The 25690-nt window shown below is 41.0% G+C and overlaps 1 protein-coding gene across 4 annotated transcripts in view; it reads left to right on the top strand.

Moving 5' to 3' along the window:
* The window catches only part of ITCH (itchy E3 ubiquitin protein ligase), a 138002-nt gene that overhangs the window by 9426 nt on the left and 102886 nt on the right, over nt 1-25690 (top strand). For 2 of the 4 annotated variants that reach the window (XM_033095355.1, XM_033095352.1), the window contains exons 1-2: nt 14810-14936; nt 19042-19125. The gene's annotated coding sequence lies outside the window, so the exon portion shown is untranslated. Of the gene's footprint in view, nt 1-14809; nt 14937-19041; nt 19126-25690 lie in introns of those variants that run through there. The other 2 variants (XM_033095353.1, XM_033095354.1) reach the window with 1 other exon arrangement.

The raw sequence follows: 25690 nt of genomic DNA, 5'->3' as shown, positions 1-25690 counted from the left end.
CTAAACATAAAACCTAAAACTATAAGACTTCTCAAAAAAAAAAATTTGTGACATTGAATTAAACAAAGTTTTCATAAATACCATACCAAAAGCACAATCCATAAAAGAACAAATTGAGTAATTGGATTTTATCAAAATTAAAAACTTAAGGTTTGGGTCGACCCGGTGGCTCAAGTGGTTGGAGCGCCAGGCTCGTGCTCCTAACGCCAAGGTCACTGGTTGGATTCCCACATGGGCCAGTGAGCTGCACACTCTACAGCTAAGACTGTGAACAACAGCTTTCCCTGGAGCTGGGCTGCCGTGAACAGCCAGGAGGTTGGCATGAGCTGCCATGGGCTACTATGTTCCGGCGTGATGGCCGGCAGCCATCGTGAGTAGCCGGCAGCCGGCGAGAGCTGCCGTGAGCGACTGACTGCCTCAGCCTGGGGAGCGCAAGGCTCACAATACCAGCATGGGCCAGGGAGCTGTGTCCTACACAACTAGACTGAGAAACAACGGCTTGAACTAGAGTGGGGTGGGGGGAGGTGGAAGAAGGGGAATAAAACAAAAACAAAAACTTAGGCTTTTTAAAAGATACTATTAGAAGAATGAAAAGACATATCACAAACTGGGAGAAAATATAAAGTACCAGATTATATAAATAACACTTAAGATTTATTAAGGGAACAAACAACCCAATAAGGAGCAAACAATTTGAATAGATAGTTCACCAAAGAAGATATGTGGACAGTAAATAAGCACATGACTGTATTGATGGTTGATGAGAGCTCAAACTTGATATGGACAGATATTACTACTAATATCAGAAAACAGATTTATTGGGTACTTTTCTATATGCCCTATATACCCATGTGAAATAATAGAAAAAAATAAATATTGGTCTCTGGTTTCAGTTCCTGCAGAGCTCCTAAAACTCTTGTAATTTCCTAAGTGATAAGAGCAGCATCTTTTGTTCTGACATTTGGTCTTTGACTCTGGTTCCTGACACATAGCTCCTTAAATCCCTTAGAATTTCCTGGGTGATAGAAGCATCTTTTATTCTAATGAGTTGACTCCTGGTGGGCTTCTAGATAGCTTCCAGATCAGGGCTGGTCACCAGAAAGACCAAGCCATGATTAGAGGCTTGGAACTTTCAGCCCCACCCTCTATCCACGGAGGAGGAGATGGGCTGGAAATTGAGTTAATGATTCATTATCATTAATTACTTGATGAAGCCTCCATAAAAATCCCAAAAGGGATGGGGTTTGAGGAGCTTCCAAGTTGGTGAACACATCTGCGTGCCAGGCCAGTGGTGTTCTAAGTCCATGGGGCAGACAGTGCTCCTGTGTTCAGGACCTTTCCAGACCTCTCCCTATGTATATCTTCATCTGGCTTTTCATTTGTGTCCTTTAAAATAAGCTTTGTAATAAATTAGCAGTAGTAAGTAAATTACTTTCCTGGGTTCTATGAGCAGCTCTAGCAAATTATTAAACCAAAGGAGAGGAGGTTACGGGAACCTCCAATTTGTAGCCAAGTCCAACAGAAGTTGTGGTAACCTGGGGACCCACTACTGTGATTGGTGTCTGAAGTAGGGGGCAGTCTTATGGGACTGGACCTTTAACCTGTGATATCTGTGCTAACTCCAGGCAGTTAATGTCAGAATTGCTTGGTATGGAAAACCCACCTATGAGAGAAGTGTTGTGAGTGTGGTATAGTGTGAGAATAAAGGAAAACTGAGTTTTTCCAGACAGCCAGACAGTGTGTTTAGTGTTTCACACACAGCACCCATTTAATCTTTGTCGTAAGCCTATGGGGTTGACACCACTCTCCATGCTCCACATAAGGAATTGGGTTACAGATTGATTAAGCAACTTACCCAGGGTCACGCACCAAGTAAGTGAGGGAAATCTGGTTTCTAATCCAGGCAGTTTGTCTCGAGAGCAAGCTCTTAGCTACAAACGCCCATTGGATTTGGAAACATGGCAGTTGTTGATGGCCTTAGTAAGAGCAGTTTCAGTGGAAAGTAGGGGACAGAAGCTAGATTGGAGTATGATAAAGAGTGGATTTGGGGTAAGAAAATGGAGACACTGAATTGGATCAGTTCCTTGAAGAAGTTTGGCTATGAAAGGAAACAGAGGGTCGAAACACGGATAGAGGGGGATATAGAATCAAAGGACAGTTATTTACTCATTTTAATGTGGTAGGTTCCAAAACCTGTTTGTTTGCTGATAGAAAAAAAACAATAGACGGAGAAACTTGTGATGTAGGAGAGAGGAGAGAATTGAGAAGGTGAAAGGGTGGGACCCTGAGACCCAGGGCATCAATGGAGGGGATGGGTTTAGATAGGATGAGAGATTTCTTCAGTACAGATGGGAAAGTAAGGGAGTCCTCTTGACTTCCATTTCCTCAATGAGACAACATTACCAGCTGAAAGTGGGGAGAGGTCTTTGAGAGAGGTTTGGAGAGGAGAATGTATGAAACAGTTGTTTGATAGAATGAGCCAAAGGAGTTATCCCAGTAAAGTTATCCCACTGGGGTTTATGAACTTAACTCTAAAGTAAAACAAAACTAAGATGTATGGTTTTCACCAGCTGTGTTCAACATGGTTGCCAGAGAAGGCAGACAGATGATGGGGCTAATTCTTCGTTGGGAATTATCCAGGAGAGGGTGGAGCAAGGAGTAGATCACAGTGAAGGAATAGGGAATCCAGGGGTACATGGAAGTGGAGGAGATGGGTGGTATTGTGTCAGGGCCAGTGGATTTGTGGTCTCAGTGAGGTCAAAGGTAGAAAAGGAAGAAATGGTAAAGGGAAATGGAGGGTTCAGACTTGGTGTTCAGGTATGACTCTGGGAGACCAATGTCATTGGAGGTGAGGAGACCAAGGGAGGCTCTGATGTTGAACTAATCATCCTAGAAGGATGTGACAGGAGTAGAAGTGAGAAGTAAAATAATCAGTCTTTTTATACAGGGAAGGAAATGGAGGTCACACAGTGATCTTGGCGGTGGGATTCGAAGCTAGCTCTGCCTAACCAGAGCCTGGTTCAAACCCCTGTTCTACTGTTGAATCATTGAGTTCAGCCTCTGGGACTGACGCCCTGAGTACTTTTGTCTCCTCTCCTACAGGACTGGCCTCTGTCAGGCCACCTCATTCCAACAGCCAACATGGGTTACCCCATCCACCTGCCCCCATCATCTCTGAATCCTTCATTCTGCTCACTATAATGGACTTCTCACTTTCAAATAGCTCTGTCTCCAGGATCTGTTCTACTTTGGTGGCTGAGTCTATAGCTCCAGATCCTGCTGTTCATAATATAGCCTGTCCCATGTCTAGGCCTTTTTCTAACATGGACTGTAAGATAAATGACAGTTATAATGAGAATAACAACACCTGCCTCTGTTATCTTTATCAAGCTCCTATTCTATGCCAAGCTTGGCATTCTATCGTCTTTTATTTGATCCTCATGACATCTCATTATTGTTCCCATTTTACAGATGAACACACAAAGGCTCAGAGAGATTAAGTCACTTGTTCGAGACCACACAGCCAGGAAATTGCAGAGCTGAAGTCAATCCTGAATATTTCTGTCTCTCACAGTCCTTGCCCTTTGCGATATATGAAAATTAAATAAGATAATGGACATGACAGCATTTGTATCAACACAACACATTCTTATTAAAATAACTTAAAAGAATCCCGTGTTTCCTGGACCCCATCTGCCAAAGCAGGCTTGCATTCCCTGTCAAGTCTCCTCCAAGAATTCCTTGGAATTTCCGGGAGGTCTTGTGTCCCTGTCAGCTGCCACATGACCTTACCATTGCTAACCCTAATTGAGTAGATACTTATAGTGTGCTTGGAATTTGGTCTAGTGCTTTATGTACATGATTTCATATAGGAGTCCGCACACCCCTAAAATATATAATATTGTTTCTATTTCACAAATGAGGCAAGGAGAAGTGAGGTTCGTAGCTATTGGTGCATCCAGAGCTCAGGGTTGGCAAATCAAGCTGTAGTATCTGTGCCCTGTAATAGTGACCTGGCATCTCTCCTGGCCTGAATCCTTGGGGTGATTTGGGGAGTTGTTTCTAATTGTACACAACCCCCCAGCCGGGTGCTGTGGCTCTCATGGAAATTCTCTTGAGCCACTTAACATCCTTTCATTAATTTCTTTCCTACTCAAACTAAGAGAATTGGTTTCTCTTATTTGCAACTAAGAATCCTGATTGATACATCCCATTACAACTCTATCAGGTATGTGTACCACTTTTATTATTTTAAAATTAGTTTTGAGTTACTTAATTCGTTTTTCAAAGTAATGATACAGGCACTTATGAATCCCCCATCTCAAACGAAAATGCAGAACCTCACAATAACCTGCATTTAACCATATGCCCTCCTCTCCACCCAGCCCTTTCCCTGACCAAGGTAACCATTCTCCCAAATCCTGTGTTTGTCATCCCTCTCTTTTTAATTGTTAAAAATTTCCATTGAATTATAACGTATAAACAGTAAACTATACAAATATTAAGTGTACAGTTCACATTTATGTGTGAGTGTATGTAAATAGATTTTTGTGTAACCAAATCAACATATGGAACATTTCCCATGCCCCAGAAGGCTCCCTCATGACCCCTCCCAACTAATTCTTGTTGCTCCAGAGTAACCAGTATTTTTACCTCTGTCACATTTGTTTTGCCTGTTCATAAACATTAAAAAATAGTATACTTTTTATGGTGTATATTCTTTTTTGTTTGGCTTCTTTCACTCATCATTATGTGTGTGCAATTCATCTATGTTTTTGTGTGTAGTGGTTGTCCTTTTTTAAAGCTATGTCTATTCTGTTGTATGAATGTACTGTATTTTATTCAGTCTCCCATTGATAACACTTGGGTTGTTTCCTTACTTTCCTTTGTTTATTGCTTTATTGCATCTCTATGTATTTCGAAAAGTATCATTTCCATGTTTACAACTGAGGAAACTGAGGCTCAGAGAAGTTAGGTGACTTGCCTGAGGTCACGCAACAAATAAGTAGCAGAATCAGGATTGACTCCACATCCTGAGCTCTGCATCTTAACTATAGAGGAGTGGGAGAAAGACCCTTCTCTTTCCACTCTCTGGGACTTAGGGATTCCCTTGGGTGTCCAAAAGATCCTGGTGGCCTGACCATTCCTGGTGGCAGCAGGATTGTAACGTAGCCTGGTGGCTAGGAGCTCTGTGTTTGTGACATGAGCCCATTCTTACCTAACTCTCGGGCAGCAGTCAGAAGTACCTGACTGCTCCTTGTATATCCATTGTGCTGGGCAATGTCTGGAAGGCTCAGGTTCCGGGGTCTAGCCCGCGTCTGTCCCTCTCCAACCCCAGACCGGGCAGAACAGGGTGTGGAGCCACCAGGTAGGCAGACACAGGCTGGCCTCGCTGATGGATGGCCTTGAGTGGACTCCCAGGCACACTTGTCCACATCCTACGTTAGTGGTTTGTCTTTCTCTGCATACACTCTGTGATGTGACCTACGCACATTTTTCTTTAAATCAATCACTTTTTTTTAACTTAACAATTTTATTTTTTAAAAGTCTATTTTTCAAATAGCTAGTGTAAGCATGTAATACATTATTCAAAAGGATGAAAAAGTATAGAATGAAAATGCTTTTTTCCTACCCTTGTCTCCCGGCCATCCAATTCCTTTAAGAGACATCCAATCTTATTCATTTGCTTTGCCTCTCAGAGATGTTCTATGCAAACACAAGCAAATGGATACATAGTCTAGTTATTTTTATATTTTTTACCTAATGTTTAGACTTTATTTTCTAAATAAAATAAATTGGAAACTGTTTTGTACCAGTATATGTACTAGATCTGCCTTGCTCTTTTTTTGAGTTTTCCAGTACCATAATTTACCTATATTATCCTCTCCTGTTGGACATTGACCTTATTTCCAATCTTTTCCTATTACAAACAATGTTGGGATAAATATCCAGGTTCACCTGCTCTTTTGCTCATTGAATATTTATCTAGAGAGTAAATTCTTAGAGATGGTATTGCTGGAACAACTGGAATATGTGTTTTTTTAAACAACTTTATAGAGGTCTGATGTCATGGCCTACCATAAAATTCACCCATTGGAAAGTTCATTTCAATGATTTGTGGTGAGTTTATTGAGTTGTGCAATCATCGTCACAATCTGTTTTTAGAACATTTTCATCATGTCAATAAGATCCCTTATAGTTTGTTGTTTACAGTTAATTTCCCTTCCCACCCCTAGTCCTAGGCAACCACTTGTCTATTTTCTGTCTCTATAGATTTGCCTTTTCTGGACATTTCATATACATGGAATTATATAATATGTGATCTTTTGTTTGGCTTCTTTTACTTAGCTTACTGTTTTTAAGGATCCTCCATGACATAGCATGTATCAATAGGTGTTCCTTTTTATTACTGAACGGTGTTCCATTGTATGGTTATAGCACATTTTTTATCCATTCACCAGTTGATGGACTTTTGAGTTGTGTTTTTTTTCCACTTTTCAACTATTATGAATAATGCTGCTGTGAACATTCATATGCAAGTCTTTGGCAGACATAGTTTTAAAATTTTTTCTTGGGTAGATACGTAGAAGTGGACTTGTTGGGTCTTTTGATAAATTTATGTTTAATTTGTAAGAAACCAACAAACTATTTTCCAAAGTGGCTATATATACCATTTTAGATTTCTACCAGCAATGTATGAGACTTCCTGCTTTTCCACATTCTTGCCAACCCTATTTTATTTTTTAAATAACCGTTCTAGTGGGTGTGAAATGGCATCTCATTGTGGTTTAAATTTGCATTTCACTAATGACTAATGATGTTCAGCATCTTTTCATGTGCTTATTAGCCATTCTGGTATCTCCTTTGGTGAAATTTTTATTCAAATCTTTTTTTTTTTTTTTTTTAAAGTGTGTTTTTCCAGGACCCATCAGCTCCAAGTCAAGTAGTTGTTTCGATCTAGTTGTGGAGGGCGCAGCACACAGTGGCCCATGTGGGGATCAAACCAGCAACCTTGTTGTTAAGAGCGCTGCACTCTAACCAACTGAGCTAACCGACTGCCCCTTACTCAGATCTTTTGACCATTTTCTAAAATGGGGTTGTTTGTCTTATTATTGAGTTTTAAGAGTTGTTTGTATGTTGTGGATACAAATTTTTCATCATATATATGTTTTGCAAATATTTTCTCCCAGTCTGTGGCTTGTGTTTCATTTTCTTAATGGTGTCTTTAAAATAATTTTTTATTAAAATGAAATTCACACAACATAAAATTAACCATTTAAAATAGAACAATTCATTAATGGTATTTTTTGAAGCACAAACATTTTGAATTTTGATGGTCTAACTTATCAATTTTTTTTCTTGGATGTCAATTTATGGATAATGCTTTTGATGTCATATCTAAGAAATCTTTGCCTAACTCAGGTCTTGAAGATTTTTCTCCAGTGTCTTCTTCTAAAAGTCTTATACTTTGACTCTCCTCTTTAGGTTTCTGATCCATTTTAATTTATTTGTTGTGTATAGTGTGAAATAGGGGTGGGTTTAAGCTCATCCTTTGACATGTGGATTTTTAAAATTTTAATTAAATTTATTGGGTGACAATGGTCACATAGGTTTCATGCATGTGGATATTTTGACATATGTATTTTTAATTCTAATAGATATGGCCAAATGGTCTTTCTATCACACAACTGACATCACAGCAGTCAGCAGTGAGCCTGGCTGTTTTCTCACATCCTTGCTGACGCAACTGAGATATCAAATATTTTGTTCTTTGCCAATCTAATAGTGAAAACATAGCATCTCATTAGTTTTAATTTTCTAACTTTCTACTTTAGCATACTAAGCATTATCTGTGAAATGACCAGCTAAATGTATTAGCTCCCTACTGTTTCAGTAACATTAGTAAGAAACACCACTACTAAGGCAAAAAAATCATCACACAGTCTACCAAAATATTTACAGATAAAATGATATGCTGTCTGGAATTTGCTTCCAAATAAGCTTTCAGCAGAGGTAATAGATAAAAGCGATTGTTAATGGGTTGATACTTGAAGCTGGGTGAAACTGGAAATTCATTATACTATTTTCTCTTCTTGTATATATCTTTGAAATTTTTCATAATGAAAAGTTTTTTTTTCTAAATGGCCTTTATGGCACCATCTAAAATCATCTTGTGTACATCCATTAATGCATAACCCCTTAGAAGATACTGCCTTAAAGGTTAAGAAGGAGGGTTCTAGATTCAGGCTGACCGACTTTGAATCCTGCTTCCGCCAGTTCCTGTCTGATCTCAGGCAAGTCATCAAACCTCTCTGGGACACAGTTGCCTAATCTGAAAAATGCAGCACCAACTTTAATTGAACATTTACTATGGTCCTGTACTGTGTTAATGCTTTCTCATTGGATCCTTCTTACAACTCTAACAGGTAAAGTACTACTACTGTATTAGTCCTGTTTCACAGATGAGGAACCAGCCTGAATGCAGATGACTGGACCATTTGACCTTGAGGGATGTGCCCCTCCTCCCTCCAAGTTTAGAAGGTCCTCAAGGACTGGAAACAAAGTCATCCGCCTGTTTATATTTCTGATTGCATCCTTTGTCACCTCAGGAGAAGTTTACATGTATCAAAGCTGAGTTCTAAGATTCCCAGGAGTGTTTCTGGTCTGACACACCTTCCCAGCTTGCATCAAGTGACCTGGATGTTTGTTACTTGATTCCATCTTTGCCTGAGGAATTTACAGGCATGACTTTAATTTCTTTTTTTCTTTCTTTTTTTTTTTTTTTTAAGAGATGTAGATCCTGGTTTAGGACAGACATTTCCAGTGAGAATTGTAGGCAAGAAATGATTCTGATCTGCAGTCTATAGAGATTGGCCCATGGGGATTTCCTAGTGGAAAGCCAAGTTTAGGTTTGAGAGCAAGAAAAGAAAGAACTGAGGATAATGAGCAAGACCAGAAGAAGCTCTCATGTGCTGTTTATTTTCTAAGGGAGTTCTTCAGTCCTACAGTTGCTCATCTGCATCTCATTTTTCCCAAAAACTGCAGGAGGAGGTGCTGAGAGCATCTTATGGCTATTTATTTTTATAACTTTTTAAAATACTCCTATATTCAATATAAAAAATCTGAAGGATAGAGAGAAGTACAAGTTCTCTTCTGTACATTGATTCAAGAAGAGGCCATTGTGAAGTAGTTGAAAGAGACAATTCTGGATTTAAATCCCAACTCTGTTTCTGGCATTACCTGTGAATTTTGGCTAGTCGCCTAACCCTTCTGAAACTCTGGTTCCACTTGTAGAAAAGCAGTAATCACAATATATCCTACCTCTCTGGGGATAAATATAGGGACATCTAATTCAGGGCATACAGTGGGCACTCAATAAATGTGTCTCTGTCTCTTACAGTTTCCGAAGTGGTTTTCATTCAAGTATTTTCTGAGCACCCTTTAAGATGTTACTATATGCCAGAGGAAATACAGGGATGGATAAGACAGGTTCTTTGCCCTTGAAGGGTTTATGGTTTCAGGAGGGAGGAAAACTTACAAGATTAAATGGTCCAGTCTGCTGCTTTTAGATAAAAAAAGACATGTGATCCCAATTTCCAGATGTCAGCAGAGGCCCAGAGAGGCCAAGTCATGCAGCAAATAAATAGTAGGGAGGTCCCAATTAGGAGGAATACTGGGACAGAGGCAATGAGAGATTTTGGAAATAAAATCATGCCGGTTTTTAGCTCAAAAGAGGGACAGGTGGGAGATGCAGAGGCCTGTGAATGGATCAGGGGTTACAAATCCAGCCCTGAAATTGGGCTGCATTTTGCCTGTGCAGGATTTCTCCCTCCTCACCCAACATTTTATTAGGAGAAATTGCAAACATACAGAACAGTTGAAAGAATTGTACAGTGAACATCCATTTCACACCACCTAGATTCTACAACTGTTAGCAGTTTGCTACACTTACTTTGTCACATATTTATTCATTCATCTATCCCTCCATCCTTCCATCCATCTATCTTTTTTTGGATGCATTTCAAAGAGATTGCAGAGTTCATTCTCCCTCTAAACACTTCAGCATACCTATCATTAACTAGAGTTCAAACTGTATTTTTTTAGGTTAAATTTACATACAACGATATGCATAGATCTCAATTATACCATTTGCTGAGTTTTGACAAATACAACTGTGTAATCCACACCCCTAACAAAATACTGAAAGAACTTTTTCAACACCCCAGAGTATTCTCTCCCTCCAAAGGCAACCATTATTGTGATTTCCCCCCACATTGATTAGGTTTTCCTTGTTCTAGAACATCATACATATACTATGTTTTCCCCAAAATAAGACGTAACCAGAAAATAAGCCCTAGCATGATTTTTCAGGATGATATCCCCTGAACATAAGCCCTAATGCGTCTTTTGGAGCAAAAATTAATATAAGACCCGGTCTTATTTTCGGGGAAATATGATAGAATCATAAAGTGTGTACTCTTTTGTATAAGTCTTCTTTCTTTTAGCACAGTGTCTGAGTCATCTATTTTATTTTGTTTTGCTAATTTGTTCTTTTTTATTGCTTACTAGTAGTCTACTGTGTGAACCCATTTTCCTGTTTTAAACACTTTGAATTGGTTGCCAATGTTTTAGACCTGAGTTCAAATCCTGGCTCTGCCACTTGCTAGTTATGTGACCATGGGCTGGTTACTTTGCCTCTTTGAGACTCACTTTCCCCATCTACATAATGGGAAAGATTATAGCTATTGTTTATTGAGTGCTTGCTGTGTGCTGGCCTGGCACTCTTACAACTGTTTTACATGCTCATTTAATTAATCCTCTCAGTGACCCATAAGATAGAGTGTATTACTACTGTTCCTGTTTCATGGATGAAGAAACCGAGCATCCCACTTAGGTTTCTGGGAGTGTTCGATGATATAGTGTATGTAAAACACTTAGGACTCTATTTTGTAATTACAATGTAGAAAGTAAACATCAGCTGTTATTTTTTATTTTACCTTACTGGCCCTTGGAGGAATTTAAGTTTACTACCCCGATTGAGAAAATGTATAATGGACCAGGAGTAGGATAGCCAAATAAAATGCTGGATGCCAAGTTATATTTGAATTTTAGATGAACAATGAAAATTTTCGTATAAGTATGTTACATCAATATTTGTCTCATATTTATTCCAAAATTATTCATTGTTTATCTGAAATTCAAATTTAACTGAGCATCCTATATTTTTATTTTCTAAATTTGGCAACCCTACCTGGGAGGGACTGAGTGAGGTGAGTAGGGATAGAACTTGTGTACCACACTTTGCAAATGAGGAAACGGTCTTAAAGAGGGAAAATGATAGAGCCGTGACCTCAGGTCTTAAGTGGTTTCTTTGGATCCAGATTTCAGGTTTCTAGAGCCCCAAACAGTGTCTTTTCTCCATCAACACACAGCTCTGCCACTTTTCAAGTTTTCCCCTGCCTCTGGCAGTTGAATGCAGAATGGGTCCAGGGAAGAGGGGAACACCAGTGTGACTAAGTGTTCTGCAGAAAGCCAATAAGTGGGCCTCTGGGGTTTCTTTTCCCACTCCTTCCAGCTCTGCATCCCTGCTTCCTTCCCTCTTCTCCCCTGGAGGCCTGGAAAGCTCCTTCTCTTGCTGGTGGGGACCTTCCCCAGGCTTCCTGCCCTTTCTGTAACAGGGCTGGGTCCTGTCCTTGGCTGACCTGGGTGTTGAAGGCAGAAGGAGGGTGTAGGTGGCTCTAGGCTTTATTAGCCACTGGTTCTGCATTCTGACCAGAAAAAGACTAGACTCACTTCTGGATTGGGAACCTGGGAGCCAGAGCCACAGTCTGAGAGAGGAGAACATGGCCGGGCTGGGATTCTCTGCCCTAACCAGCTCAGTTTCTTTTTGGAGAACCACCAACTACCTTCCCTGGATTTCCTAAAGTCTTTACAACATTGTAGGAGGTAGGATACATTATTACCATTTAGAGATTTGGGCACTGAGATTCAGGGGACTTGGCCCCTGAAGCCAGTTGTTGATGGGACTAGATCCTTCATCCATATGCTTCTGAAAAAGCCTAAATTATTAACTCTGCTAGGTACTGCCTCTCAGATCAGAGCTAATCCGCCCCATTGGTTTTACCGTGTTTCCCCGAAAATAAGACCTGGTCTTATATTAATTTTTGCTCCAAAAATTAATGATGACATCCCCTGAATGCATTAGGGCTTATGTTCAGGGGATGTCATCCTGAAAAATCATGCTAGGGCTTATTTTCCGGTTAGATCTTATTTTTGGAGAAACACGGTCGCAAGGTTAGTATAGCACAGCCCAGTGGTTCTCAAAATGTTATTTCTGAATATCAGCATCACCTGGGAACTTGTTAGAAATGCAAATTCTTGGGCCTGATTCCAGAACTTTCTGGCTCAGAAATTCTGAGGGTGATACCTGGTAATCTGAGTTTTAATAAGCCTTCCATGTGATTCTGATGCACTCTAAAGTTTGAGACTCTGATGTATCATAGAAAGAGATGCATTTTCAGAACAAAATGAGTATATGTTTAAAACATACATTTGTTTTAAGTAAACTTTTATTGACACATAAATACAGAAAAATACACAAATCATAAATATACAACTTGATGAATTTTCACAAAGTGAACATGCCTGTGTACCAGCACCCAAATCAAGACACAGAACATTATTACTAGCCCAGAGAAGCCCCTTTGTGTTTCCATCCTACCTCCCCTCAAAGGGTAATCACTATCCTGACTTCAAACACCATTGATTAGTTTTTCCTAACATTATATAGTTTTAAAAATTGTAGATGAAGACAGAATCTGGAGCCAGAGGATCTTGGTTGGATCCCTACTTCCTGGCTGAGTGATCTTGGACCCATCATCTACTTTCCTTGAGACTCAATTCCTTCTCTGTATAATAATCAAAAAAACACTTCAAATCTTAAAGGGACACTATATTTCCCAAACTTGCCTGGTGATGAGAATCATCTGAGGACACTAGTTTAAAAACCCACGATGCACAGAGCATATGTTCGTTTTGTTTTTTTTTAAGGAGGGTGCAACTCACATTAGCCCATGTGGGGATTGAACCGGCAACCTTGGTGTTATCAGCGCTACGCTCTAACCAACTGAGCTAACCAGTCACCCCCAGAGCATACATTCTTAACAGGACAAAAAAATGATTGGAGGTGAGGAGGAAAAAAATAATTTTTTTATTACTTTTTTATGTTAAAGGACAGGTATTTATGGTAAATAAATAGGTACACAGTATACTTGTGACATTAAAATTTCATGGGGGGAATGATTAGGGAAAAATATCTAAAAAATGTTCCTTAGAGAAATGATTTAAAAAAACAAAAAGGTTAAGAAACAGTGTCTTACAGCAGTGATTCTCTAAGTATGATCCTTGATTAAAACTGTGAATTTTGAGGCTCCACCCCAGAATCGGAAATTCTGGAGATGGAGCCCAGCAATCTGTGATTTAACACATCCTCCAGGTGATTCTAAAAGTTGAGAACCACTACCCTAGAGAATCTGAATGGGGTAGAGATCCAGGAATCTGTATCTTTAACAAGTTTTCCTAAGGCGTATTCCAAGAAACATTGACATGGAAGATTAAAAAGTATTTCGAAAAGTATAAGTGACTTTCCAGATGTTAAAATATTATTTTAATTAGGAGGAAACAGGCTAAACAATAATAGCAAAGGTCTAATTATTAAGCACTTAGTTGTGCCTCTGAGTCTACTTGCATAGCCTATTCATTCTAACAAACAATGAAACATTAAGAAGATGGACTTTGAAGCTAGACTGCCTGAGTTCTTATCCAGCTTGTGACTTGTTCTATGAATCTGTAACGTAAGGATAATGAAGGTACTTCCCTCATAGATTTGTGGTGAAAATTGAAGAGGCTTATATTGATCATGTCTTAGGACACCTGCCACGTTGGCATCACTTACGTGTGAGCTACTTTCATCATCCCTAGGTGCAATCCACCTGTTAAAAGGTGGCTTTGAACCCAATATATGTTAATTTACGAGTGCACTTTCCTTTTTTTTTTTTTTTTTTTAAGATTTTATTGGGGAAGGGGAACAGGACTTTATTGGGGAACAGTGTGTACTTCCAGGCCTTTTTTCAAGTCAAGTTGTTGTCCTTTCAATCTTAGTTGTGGAGGGTGCTGTTCAGCTTCAAGTTGTTGTCCTTTCAGTCTTAGTTGTGGAGGGCGCAGCTCAGCTCCAGGTCCAGTTGCCCTTACTAGTTGCAGGGGGCGCAGCCCACCATCCCTTGCGGGAGTCGAGGAATTGAACTGGCAATCTTGTGGTTTAGAGCCCACTGGCCCACGTGGGAATCCAACCGGCAGCCTTCGGAGTTAGGAGCATGGAGCTCCAACCGCCTGAGCCACCCGGCCGGCCCACGAGTGCACTTTCTTAAGGACTAAGCTGTGATTCAGTGGTTTTCAAAGTGTGACCCCCCACCCGTAGCAAGCCAGAGAGCTTGTTAGAAACGCAAATTATTAGACCCCATCCCAGATCTAATAAATTAGAAACTCTGGGTATGGGGCCCAGCGGTCTAATATTTAACAAGCCCTTTTGGTGATTCTGATGCACACTAGAGTTTGGGAACCACAGCTACAGTCTTTAGAGGTTCTGGCTGTGTGTGTATTGAGGTGAGGGTGGTGGTTAAAAAAATGTCTAGAGGTGTGGAGAGTCCCTCCCACCTGGGGGCAAGCAAACCGATTTAGCACCGCTCACCAGTCCCTGCCAGTTCAGACAGGCGGTTGGCTGGTGCGCAGGGCCTTCTGGGGATTGTAGTCCCGATAGTTCCCGAGCCGGAGGCGCCTGCGCATTAGTCGCCAACTCGCTCTAGCCGCTGTGGTCGGGGCTCGGGACCGGCTGCCATCTTAGTCGAGGGACTGAGGAGTCGCCGCCGCCCCGAGTCCCGGTAAACACCCGCAGGCGGACTAGGGGCAGTTCTGGGGAGAGGGGGAAGCTCCGATAAGAATGTCCTAGGAGAACAAGGGGTGGAGGAGTGCGGCGCGCGAGCCGGGATCGCAGAGCCGCGGCTGCTCCCTCTTTCCTCAGGGCCGGTGCCGGTGGGGACGCGGAGAGCTCGGGTTTGTGGCCCGGGCCGGGTGGGTAGCCCGGACGAACCGAACGGCCACTGTTGGGCTGAGACATCCGGAGCCCCTTGCATTGCGGGCGCCAAGTTGTGAGAGGGCTGGGCCGAGGCGAGCACGGGTAGGGTCCGGCCCTGCGCCCCTCAGTGCCGCCGGGGGCCACCCTCTCGCGGCCCGGCCTACGCGCGGGGCCCGGCGGCAGTGGCCGGCGCAGCCGACGTGGCCCTGTAAGGGGCGGCGACCGGGCCCACCTGCCACCCTGCTGGCCTTCCCTGGACTTTATGGAGCCCCCAGTCGCGAGGGGCCCAGCACAGCGGCTGCTTCCCCTTCGTTGTTCCACTCTCCTTCTCCCTCCATTGTCGTCCCCCAGCGTGGTGGTCCTGGTCGGGACGCCCGCCTTGGTGCCCACCACTGCCGTGGCCCCGCCGGCGCCTCCCGGCGCCGAGTTTTGCAGACGTGTAGCTGTCACTGTCCTTCGTCTTGATAGTGCCCTTTTCTTTAGTAGAGAAAAGAAAAAAGTAGCCGTGAACGTATTCTAAGGGTCTAAACACGAGGAGGACATGACTTAGGAACTCAAGTTTTCAGACTTAGTCCGAGACGCAACTTAAAGAGAAATAAACACAGGGTCTGTGCGTGTGAGGCAGACGTTGGGCCTAAAGTTGGTCAGAGATTTCACCCGGTGAACTTGCAAACTACCCGAGATTCACGGTTCCCCAATAACAACTCAACTTGTTTTCTTGGTTGTAGTCAATCTTGTTAGATTTTCTGCCATTATTTTACAGCACCCGTTTACTTTTGGGGGAAGTCGGGTTGGGAAGGAAGAGAGGGATTTTTTTTTGAAAATTAATGAGGCAATGGAGCCAGCCACCTATCATTGCACTTAGTTGGGGTCTCACGCATCTATTCCTAATACAATTCTATCTTAAGGAAGTTCTTAAAGGCAGTATAATTTCCACCTTCAAAATCGGCTAAGGGTTAGTTACTCAGCTGAAATAAAGTTTTCATGGCAGATCTGGTGAGAGCCTTCACTGGGTATTCATAGGTTTACTCAAGGTACACTTAATTTTTAAGATTTAGAAATGAAGGTGGGAATTCACCTCCTTTTTTGAACAATGAGTGTAAGTTTTTGGGTTGTGAGTCCAAAAGGAATTCTTTCATCTTCAGCATATGAGTCAAGTCAACAAGAATATGATATGAAATATAAAACAAGTGCAGAATAATTTCTTCACTGTAAGTCACTTCTACATTCTTAAAAAAAATTATCTTTGCACCTATTGGAAGAGAGAGACAAACCAATAGTCCCCAAATTTGACCATTAACATAATTAGGGGAGCTTTTTAAAAGTAGAAATTCCTGGTTCTCTCCTGAAATTGATTTAGTACTTCCGGATTGCCCTGGAAGAATTTATCTTTAAAACATGCCTCAGGTAATTCTGGGAACCATTGAAGCAAACAGTACTGTGGACATACCAAAGACAGGTCAAAAAACTTTGAGACTCGAGGAAGTGACTAGTTCTGTCTAGGGTTGGCTAGAGAAGGAGGCAGTACCTATCCCTCAACCTAAGTTGGGTCTTAGATGGTGAGTAGGAGTGTGATAGGGTTGGGGAAAGGGAAGAACAGGGCAGGCAGAAGAAACACCTTAATGTTGTGTGTAAATGCAGAGGATTGTGGAAGAAAAAGGATGGGCACGGGGATAGAACGTTATAGGATGGAGGCCAGAAAGGTAAAAGGAGGCAACTATATGAAAAGTTCTAAGTACGTATAATGCTAAAAAGCTTGAGTTTTATGTTGTTAGCAATTTTTTTTGTAAACTTTTATTTAAGTGTGTTTTTCCAGGACCCATCAGCTCCAAGTCAAGTAGTTTCAATCTAGTGGAGGGTGCAGCTCACAGTGGCCTGTGGGGATTGAGCTGGCAAACTTGTTAAGAGCACCGCACACTAACCAACTGAGCTAACCAGCTGCCCCAATAAATACAGATTTTTAAACAGGGAAGTGCTTGAGTACAGGTGTGTTTTAGAAAAATTGCTCTGACGATAAAAGTGAAAGGTTGGAAGAATGACTATTGCAGAGGTCTAGGTGAGAGGTGGAAAGGCTTGACCTTATAGAGAGGTTGTGGGTATAATCAAGGGATTGGGTTTAGTTTTTTACTAGTGCAATATTGTTGCCATATTTTTGGATGAGGATTTTTTAGGGCCAATCTGGATAAAGGGTTCCTTTTATGTCAAAAAAACCCAGTAGCAAATCTGAATAATATTGCCAGGTTACGTAACATGTTTCCCCAAAAATAAGACCTAGCCGGACAATCAGCTCTAATGTGCCTTTTGGAGCAAAAATTAACACAAGACCGGGTCTTATATAAGACCAAGACCTGGTCTTATATTACAGTAAAATAAGACCGAGTCTTATATTAATTTTTGCTCCAAAAGACAAATTAGAGCAGATTGTCTGGTTAGGTCTTATTTTCAGGGAAACACTGTACATTAATGGTATCAGAGTGTGTCGTTTATTAGCATTTTTGAAAAATTAGAACCAGATTGGATACAGTTTAGAGGAGAACTTGGAGGTTAGGCTGAAATTTATGACTATCGACATTATCGATCTAAGCTTGTTGGAAGTGTTTTTCTTCTATCCTCAGAAATTTAGAGAGGAAAAAATTGCAGAGATTATCTACTCCACAGTGGCAAATATATTTTGGTTTATGGGCCAACTCTGCTTTGAAGGTACTTCCAGAAGCTCTGTGTTGAGAAGGATTTTGGTCATAAGGAAAAGTGAGTTATGATTGATATTTGGTCTGGAAAGGTGAGTTATGATTGGTTAGTGATGCCTCCTGTAGGCATAGTTATCTAGGGGGTGGTATGTATGCCAGATACAGTACAAATTCTTTGTTTTCTGTTTTTTTGTTTTTTAAGTCCAAAGCTGGTTAAATAATTTACCAAAAACTAGTTAAGAATCGGAGCTAGAACTACAACCAAGTTTTGTAACTCTTAGTCTGTTATTCTCCAGTGTTCCAAGATGAATGTGTGTTATTAAAGAGCTTTTGGTATTAGACCAAGGGGCGGGGGGAGTTTTTTTCTAGCCTGTGCCTCTTGACTGTTTAGGCAAGGGTTTAACAAGGAACTTTGGCCTAGAAGGGAGTTTTGTTGTATTCATTTTGGCTTAAGAAGTTTGTGTTAGTAGTGATAGGAAATAGTCACCTGTTTTTTCTTTCTTGGTCCTCATCCCCTCTCACTTTTGGGTTTTGGGGATTAGTTTCCTTTATATGAGTTAAGGCAAAAGTATATAATTTTTTTCCTGTATTTATAGCACCTAGCCAAATTTTGGGTTCATAATAAATGTTCACTAAAGGCATGTTGATTTTTGTGGCTATAAATGATACTGGCTTTGAGTCAATATAAATTAGCGGGGGTGGGGGGTGGGGGGTACAGAATTGAATTGCAGCATTCTCTGGTTGAGAGATTGGCCCTCAACAAAAAATGTTGGATTGAAAACTAGCCTTACAACTAGAAATACATAGTCAACCAAAAACTGTTCTGCCTCTATCCTTCATTCGAGGAGTGTACTGTCCTTGAAAAACTGCTGCCCACTTAGCTCTTTTCCTTCTTTTCAAAACTGACTATACTCGGATCCTTGGAGTGTTTTCTTTTCCTACCTCCAGGAGTCTCCAAATTGCAGGGACTGTCCTTAATGGTGACCGCAGTAGGTAGAGTTTGTTTATATGGCCATCTTCATTTTGCCATGTAGCCATCGTACCCACGTAGGCATCAGCCCATACTATGTATGAGTCATTGTCCCCAACTCACATTCTTATCCTGCCTGCCAAATTAGAAGTTATCTATTAATGTCCTGTACTGTCAGATTCCCAAGGTCATCACTAATTTGATGCGTTTTACCATAGAAGTAATGTGTTAATAGACCCTTCTTCCCCTCTCAGGTAACATGCACTTAACAGTGGCCTTCTGGAGACAACGCCTTAACCCAAAGAAGTGACTCGTGACTCGAACCGTGAGAACTTCAGGTATGATGGCATGCCTGTGAGGGAGGTTGGATCACTGGAATGGTGCAGAGGGTGAGCCCTGGTCGGATAACTGCTGTGGGGAGGTGTGGAGGGAGCACTGTTGATGCTGGCTACGTCAGCTGGTTGAAGAAATAGGCAGTTTCCACCTAGATCTGAAACCCAAAGCCTCTTCTACAAGGATTAGCTTGTGAGCCACACTGTGCTCTTAATTTGGGTCCTCTGACGTTTCTATTTTTCCGGTTTCCTTAGATACACGTTTGCTTTTCCCATTTGTGCTGTTTTATAAACATTTATCTCTGTATACTTGTCTAGGCACGTGAATGTGTATGGTAAAAAAGTGTGGGAATTAAATAGAAGGCAACATGGTACAGTGGAAGCAGAATGGAGGGCTTGGAAATAAAAGGTCTGCGTTCGGATTTGATTTTGCCACTGACAAACTCTGTTACTTTTGGCAAATTATTTAATCTTTCTAGGACACAGTTTATATACCTGTAAAATAGATGTATTGCTTCCTACCTGCCTCCTTGGTATTGTTGTGAGGATCAAATAAAATAATATATGTTAAATCTTTTGAAAAAAATGAGTTTAAACTTAAGATGTTATCTAAATCTACAAGATGGGAGAAGTTGGCAGTAGTGTTGAAAAGGAAAAGATGAAGACAGGAAAGATTCACTTTCAAACATCAGGAGAAAGGGAAGGCTGGATAAGGAAAAAAAGTAGAATATGGAAAAAGTCAAGCAGTAAGAAAGTGGAGAGTGAATTTAGTAGAGCAGATGAATTGATAGGTGTGTAAGCTGAGAAGGAAGAGAGTGGTCCCTTTCACGTGCCTAACCTTAACCTTGGGACTATTGTCATTGTTATTGCCACATCCCTTCGTGTAAATGTCCCATCCACACTTAGATTTTTGTCTCCACTGTAAACACCAACGTTTATTCACTCATCTATGTGACCCTTTGTATTTATTTTATTTTTTGTTAACTAATTGCCCTATAAATGCTTAGAGGCCAAGGCTGTGATTTGCTTATTGTGGTGTACCAGGCCAGTGCTATAATCAAATGTGTGTTTAATCTGTTCTCTTTTATAATTATGGAGAGAAAGGAAGGAGATAGTGGGGTGCTTTGTGAGAGATACTAGGAAAGGAAATGGGTAAGAGGAAAAGTAGATAAATAAGAGATGGTAAAAAGAATTCTCAGAAGATAATGAAAGGAAAGACATGAAAATTAAAAATATGTAGAGCAAAACAAAGATGGGGAAAAGATGGTGTTATCTATAGGAAAGGAACAAGGCAGTTTTCATTTCTTTACTGGTGGTATAATAATACCTTCAAAAAGTAGTGTTCTGGGAAAGAGCATTCTCCATACCAAATATCTTTAAAGTGTTTCTAAAAGTATATACTTAATCCTGAGCTCACAAAGTAGTTCTTCCTGGAAAGAAAACTGGACCAACATTCACTCAGGAGACCTGGGTTCTAGTCTCGACTGCTTGTTACTTAAATTCTGTGATCTTGGGCAAGTCACTTAAATGTCTGTGGGTTTCTCTGTTTCCTCACTTGTTTATTGGAAGCATTGAACATCACTCACATTCCTTCTAGCTCACTCACTCTTTGATTATACTTTGTGTTTCATGTGCTGGTTTACTAATTTTTCAGGGCTTTGTTGATATCACAGTATAGGACTAGTCTCAGAAATATAACATTTCATAATATCCAGTGCTTTATAAATGAGAAGCCATTTTATTTTAAGTTCTACTTTAAACATAGTAGAAAGAGAAACTTGTAGGAAACCTAAGTGTAGAAATGTTAAGCAGCCTTTATTGAGCCCCTGTTTTACTAGGTCCCAAGGGCTACTTACTATAAAATCTCTGCCTCAAGGATTTTGTGTTTTTGTCAGGAAAACAGACTTGCTCACTAGTTAAGTACTGTGTTTCCCTGAAAATAAGACTGGATCTTATATTAATTTTTGCTCCAAAAGGCGCATTAGGGCTTAAGGTCAGGGGATGTCATCCTGAAAAATCATGCTAGGGCTTATTCTCCGGTTAGGTCTTATTTTCCGGGAAACAAGGTATTGTAAAAAGCAAGATGATAAATGCTGTAAAAATGATTGCATTGAGTTGCAATTTAAGATACTAACTTCAGGTTTCTTGTTTTAAACATAATTGAGTATATGCTAAGTGCTGCTCTGTACTAGGCATTACAGGGACTCATGAAGAAAAAGCAGTCCCTGCTCTCAAGAAACTTGAAAAATTTTTTTCATGTTTGCAAACTGTTTACCCTAATTCACTCTTCCCCAGGAAAGAGAAGTTTTGTACTGTATCATCACTTTATAGTTTTAAACAGAATTCATCTGCATGGAGTTTACCTTACTCCAGAAATGTCTATTAACGTACTTGCTTTCTCAGAAAATACATATTTTATTGGATTCCAACACCCTTTCTCTGTCAGTTATAGAAAATTTTTTCTTTTAAGGTAAGGAAAAAAATCCAGAAATGTCATCTACATTTAGGTGAACTTTGGTTTGCTTCTTAGTCATTTTTGCAAAGAAAGAGTAGACTCTAAAATTTATTCTTTTTATTCTTTGTTTCAGAGAATCAGCTTAGTTGGTCACATAGAAAAGGATGCTAGTCCAAAGGAATCATATTGTGCGGGTTAACAGTGTGTACTGGAGTTAAGATTGTCTGGTTTTGAATTTTGGCTCCACCATGTATTGGCAGTATAACCTTAAACAAGTTGCTTAACTTCTTTGTGCCTTAGTTTCTTCAGCTGTAAATTGGGCATAGTAATAGCATATATCCATAGAGTTGTCGTGTGGATTAAATGAGATAATGTAGTTTCTGAACAATAGTTGGCATGAAACGTTAATTGCTATTACTGTTATTGTCATCGTTACCACCAACCTTGTCTTTCTTAAAATTATCTCCATTCATTCATTCATTCATTCATTCATTCAGTAAGCTTATTTAGGGTGAGCATAAATGCCTGGCAAGGACTAGATGAACTCCCCCACCCCGTTTTTCTTCCGCCCCTCCCCCCCCACTCCAGTTCAAGACGATGTTTCTCAGTCTAGTGTAGGACACAGCTCCCTGGCCCATGCTGGTATTAGGAGCCTTGCGCTCCCCCTGGCTGAGGCTGCCGGCCACTCATGCTGGTCACCAGCCGCTCATGGCAGCACACAGCAGCCTACTGCAGCCCACGGCAGCCCACACTGGCTGTCGGCCACTCACGCCAGCACACGGTAATCTATGGCAACACTCAGTAGTTCAACACAGCTCACGCCAACCTCCAGCTGTTCACGGCAGCCCACAGCGGCCCAGCTCCAGGGAGAATTGTTCACAATCTTAGCTGTAGAGTGTGCAGCTCACTGGCCCATGTGGGAATCAAACCGGTGACCTGGCATTAGGAGCATGGCCCTCCTACCACCTGAGCCCGGGCTGGCTCTAGATGAACATTTTAAATAATAATAATCAGATTGGGACTGAAGTGAATGAACTACAGAATTCATGTCCCTCCAATGGCAGCTGTTAGGCAGCTTTGGCTCACTTTTTTAAAAAAATTGAGGTAAAATTCGCCCTTTTAATCTCAGTGTTCACTGTTGATCTAGTGGAGAGTATAGACTGAGTGTGGTCTGAACATCTTAACTTTTTTCTAAAGCGAAACTGGAAATACAAATTTTTGTGAGAAATCTTTATTTTTAAATGTTGGCAACTTATGAATTCATAATATAAACACTGGGCCAAACAAATCACCACTGTGGGCAGAATTTGTCTTGTGGGTTACCGCTTTGCAACCTCTGATCTAGGGCTTGACTTTTTGCAGCATAACTCATCTTTCCTGCCCTCTGGGAAGAAAGTCCTTATCCACATACAGATTTAAAACCGTTCAAGCAATACCTCAAAGCAGTCTAGGGCTGAATGAGGGGTATGCAGAATAATAAAGGCAGAAAGAAGGGAAGTTATTTAATACTGGTATTCAAAATGGACAAAAGGTGTGGAGATTGGAATGAACTTGAGATGGTGGAAGTGCAGTGAATAGATTAGTTGGAGGTTTTGTGTGGGCCCAGTCATAGGAGAAAGTTTGGAAATATTAAAGAAACCATCCTTGTTATTTTGGGATAACTTGAAGTCCTACTGGTTAACAATGAAATGGTATTTTATGAAGACGTGTTTGATGACGTTGAGTTCTACGGTATTTACTAGGGTCGATGGGGTCGGGAGGCAGCGGGAAGACCATGGTAGGGGAAATGGGAATGGGAATGGAAAGGAAGGGACAAAAGCTTCCATAAGAGACAAAAGCTTGTATATAGGTCACCCTGTGATAGTGGGACCCTGCAGTAGATAAAAAGGGCCGATTTTGAAAGCTTTTTTCCTGAAAACGGGGGTATGTGAGGCTAATACTATGTGTACAGGTTATCTTTCTTTTCCTGTTGTGGATCTTTCTTTATCATTCAGCCCCAGCACACTCCTTAATGATGAATCACATACCGGTACATAGTCTTATGATGTTCTAGTAATGTGTACAAGTAGAATAGAGAGAAAAGGAAGAATCAAAGTGGTTCAACTGCTTATCACAGTTCTAGTTTCGGATTTTTGATCTCAGTTAGCCTCTGACAAGTTTCATTAGACGTTAGTTTATTAGTTTATCCGTGGAATTTTTGTTATCTACCAAGGTTTGGAAACACTGACAAATGGTTTGCTCACGGAAAAGATACAGAGTTTTCCTGCAGAAAGTTGATACAATAATTAATTTATGATTCAGAATGTTTAAAGAAACTGATAAACTTTGTAGAAAGGTGCAATGTGTTTATTCTGTATAACTTGAGAAAGTGATTTTTAGGATTTTATTTTCACTAGGCTTTTTGTTCTGTTTATACTTCCTCATGAAAATTGTCTTGATATACACAAGGAAGTTATTCCTTATTATTGACTAAAATACAAAATGTAGTTGTTGTAAGTAGTCTTTCTAGTAAGCTGAATAGTGTGTTAGATATAGCCTGAGTATTAAGAATCTGAGATGTAGCAACGTTTCCCTCATCGATACAAAGTGTACTGAACTGACTCTGAAAAGTACACAAAGTTGCCTCCATTCTAGAGTCACATTGCTGCAATAGAGTCAAATTGAGCTAAATCTAAATCTCACTTAATGGAGAAGGGATTTTTTGATTTTTTTTTACTTTTGAAGCATGCTCTGACCTAGTTTTTGTAGTTCAGTTGTTCTGAAAATTAACAGGGATTTTCAGGTGGTGCATTTAATTATAGATATGCTTTGGAAATGGAAAGGAAAGGAACATGGGAGAGGGATTAGCTGCATTTTCTTCTGTGGAATGTCACTAGTCAAGGGGAAATTCCAGATTATCTTTTTCTGTTCTAGAGCTTTTTGGAGGAAAGATACTACTTACTATAGGTCTTAATTAAAACCTATATGTATATTGAAATGTGCGGAATGTAACTACTGCTTTTCATTGTCCAGAATGTTCCTGACATTTATCTGCTGTCATCTCCTTCCCCTTTGTCTTTGCCTTTGAGGATTTATACTTTCCCCCCCCCCTTCTTCCGCCTCCCCTCACACTCTGGTTCAAGCCGTTGTTTCTCAGTCTAGTTGTGTAGGACACAGCTCCCTGGCCCATGCTGGTATTATGAGCCTTGCGCTCCACCCGGCCGAGGCAGTCGGTCACCCAGTCGGCAGTCGGCCGTTCACGATGGCTCGGGCCACTCACGCTGGCCACTGGCCACTCATGGTGGCACACAGTAGCCCACAGCAGGACTCGGCAGCACAGCAGCCAGCAGCAGCCAGCTCCAGGGAGAGCTGTTGTTCGCAGTCTTAGCTAGATTGTGACTTTGGCATTAGGAGCACGGTGCTCCAACCACCTGAGCCACCGGGCCGGCCTGGGTTTATACTTTTTTATTCCTTTATTTCATTTTGCTGAGGTTTCAGGAGGGAATGGAGATGGAGTATGTATGTATGTTCAGTCTGCCCTGGTTTTTTTTTACTGTATAAATTAATGTTTTCATCTCTAAGAGACAAAATGATGAACTTACCGGTCCTGATTATTTTTTTGTTTCTTTCTTATTATGGTAAAATATACGTGTATAAAATTTATCATTTTGGGCCGGCCTGGTGGCTCAGGTGGTTGGAGTTCTGTGCTCCTAACGCCGAGATTGCCGGTTTGATTCCTCATGGGTCAGTGAGCTGTGACTTTTACAGCTAAGGTTGTGAACAACAGCTCTCCCTGGAGCTGGGCTGCTGTGGGCTGCCGTGAGCGACCGGCAGCCAGTGTGAATGGCCAGCAGCCATCGTGAGCGGCCGGCTGCCATGAGCAGCCAACTGATGACTGGCGACCGACTGCCTCAGCGGGGGGAGCGCAAGGCTCATAATACCAGCACGGGCCAGGGAGCTGTGTCCTACACAACTAGACTGAGAAACAATGGCTTGAATCGGAGTGAGGGGGGAGGCCGAAGAAAGGAGGGGGGAACAAAATGGAGAAACTTAAAAACAAAAATTTTTCATTTTAACCATTTTGTATTTGGTTCAGTGACCTTAAGTACATTCATATTGTTATGCAGCCATTATCAC

Source organism: Rhinolophus ferrumequinum, chromosome 23 (assembly GCF_004115265.2).
Source record: "Rhinolophus ferrumequinum isolate MPI-CBG mRhiFer1 chromosome 23, mRhiFer1_v1.p, whole genome shotgun sequence".
NCBI classification, from domain to species: Eukaryota; Metazoa; Chordata; class Mammalia; order Chiroptera; family Rhinolophidae; genus Rhinolophus; species Rhinolophus ferrumequinum.
Note: the sequence above shows the minus strand (reverse complement) of the source record. Positions and strands in the feature narration are given on the sequence as shown.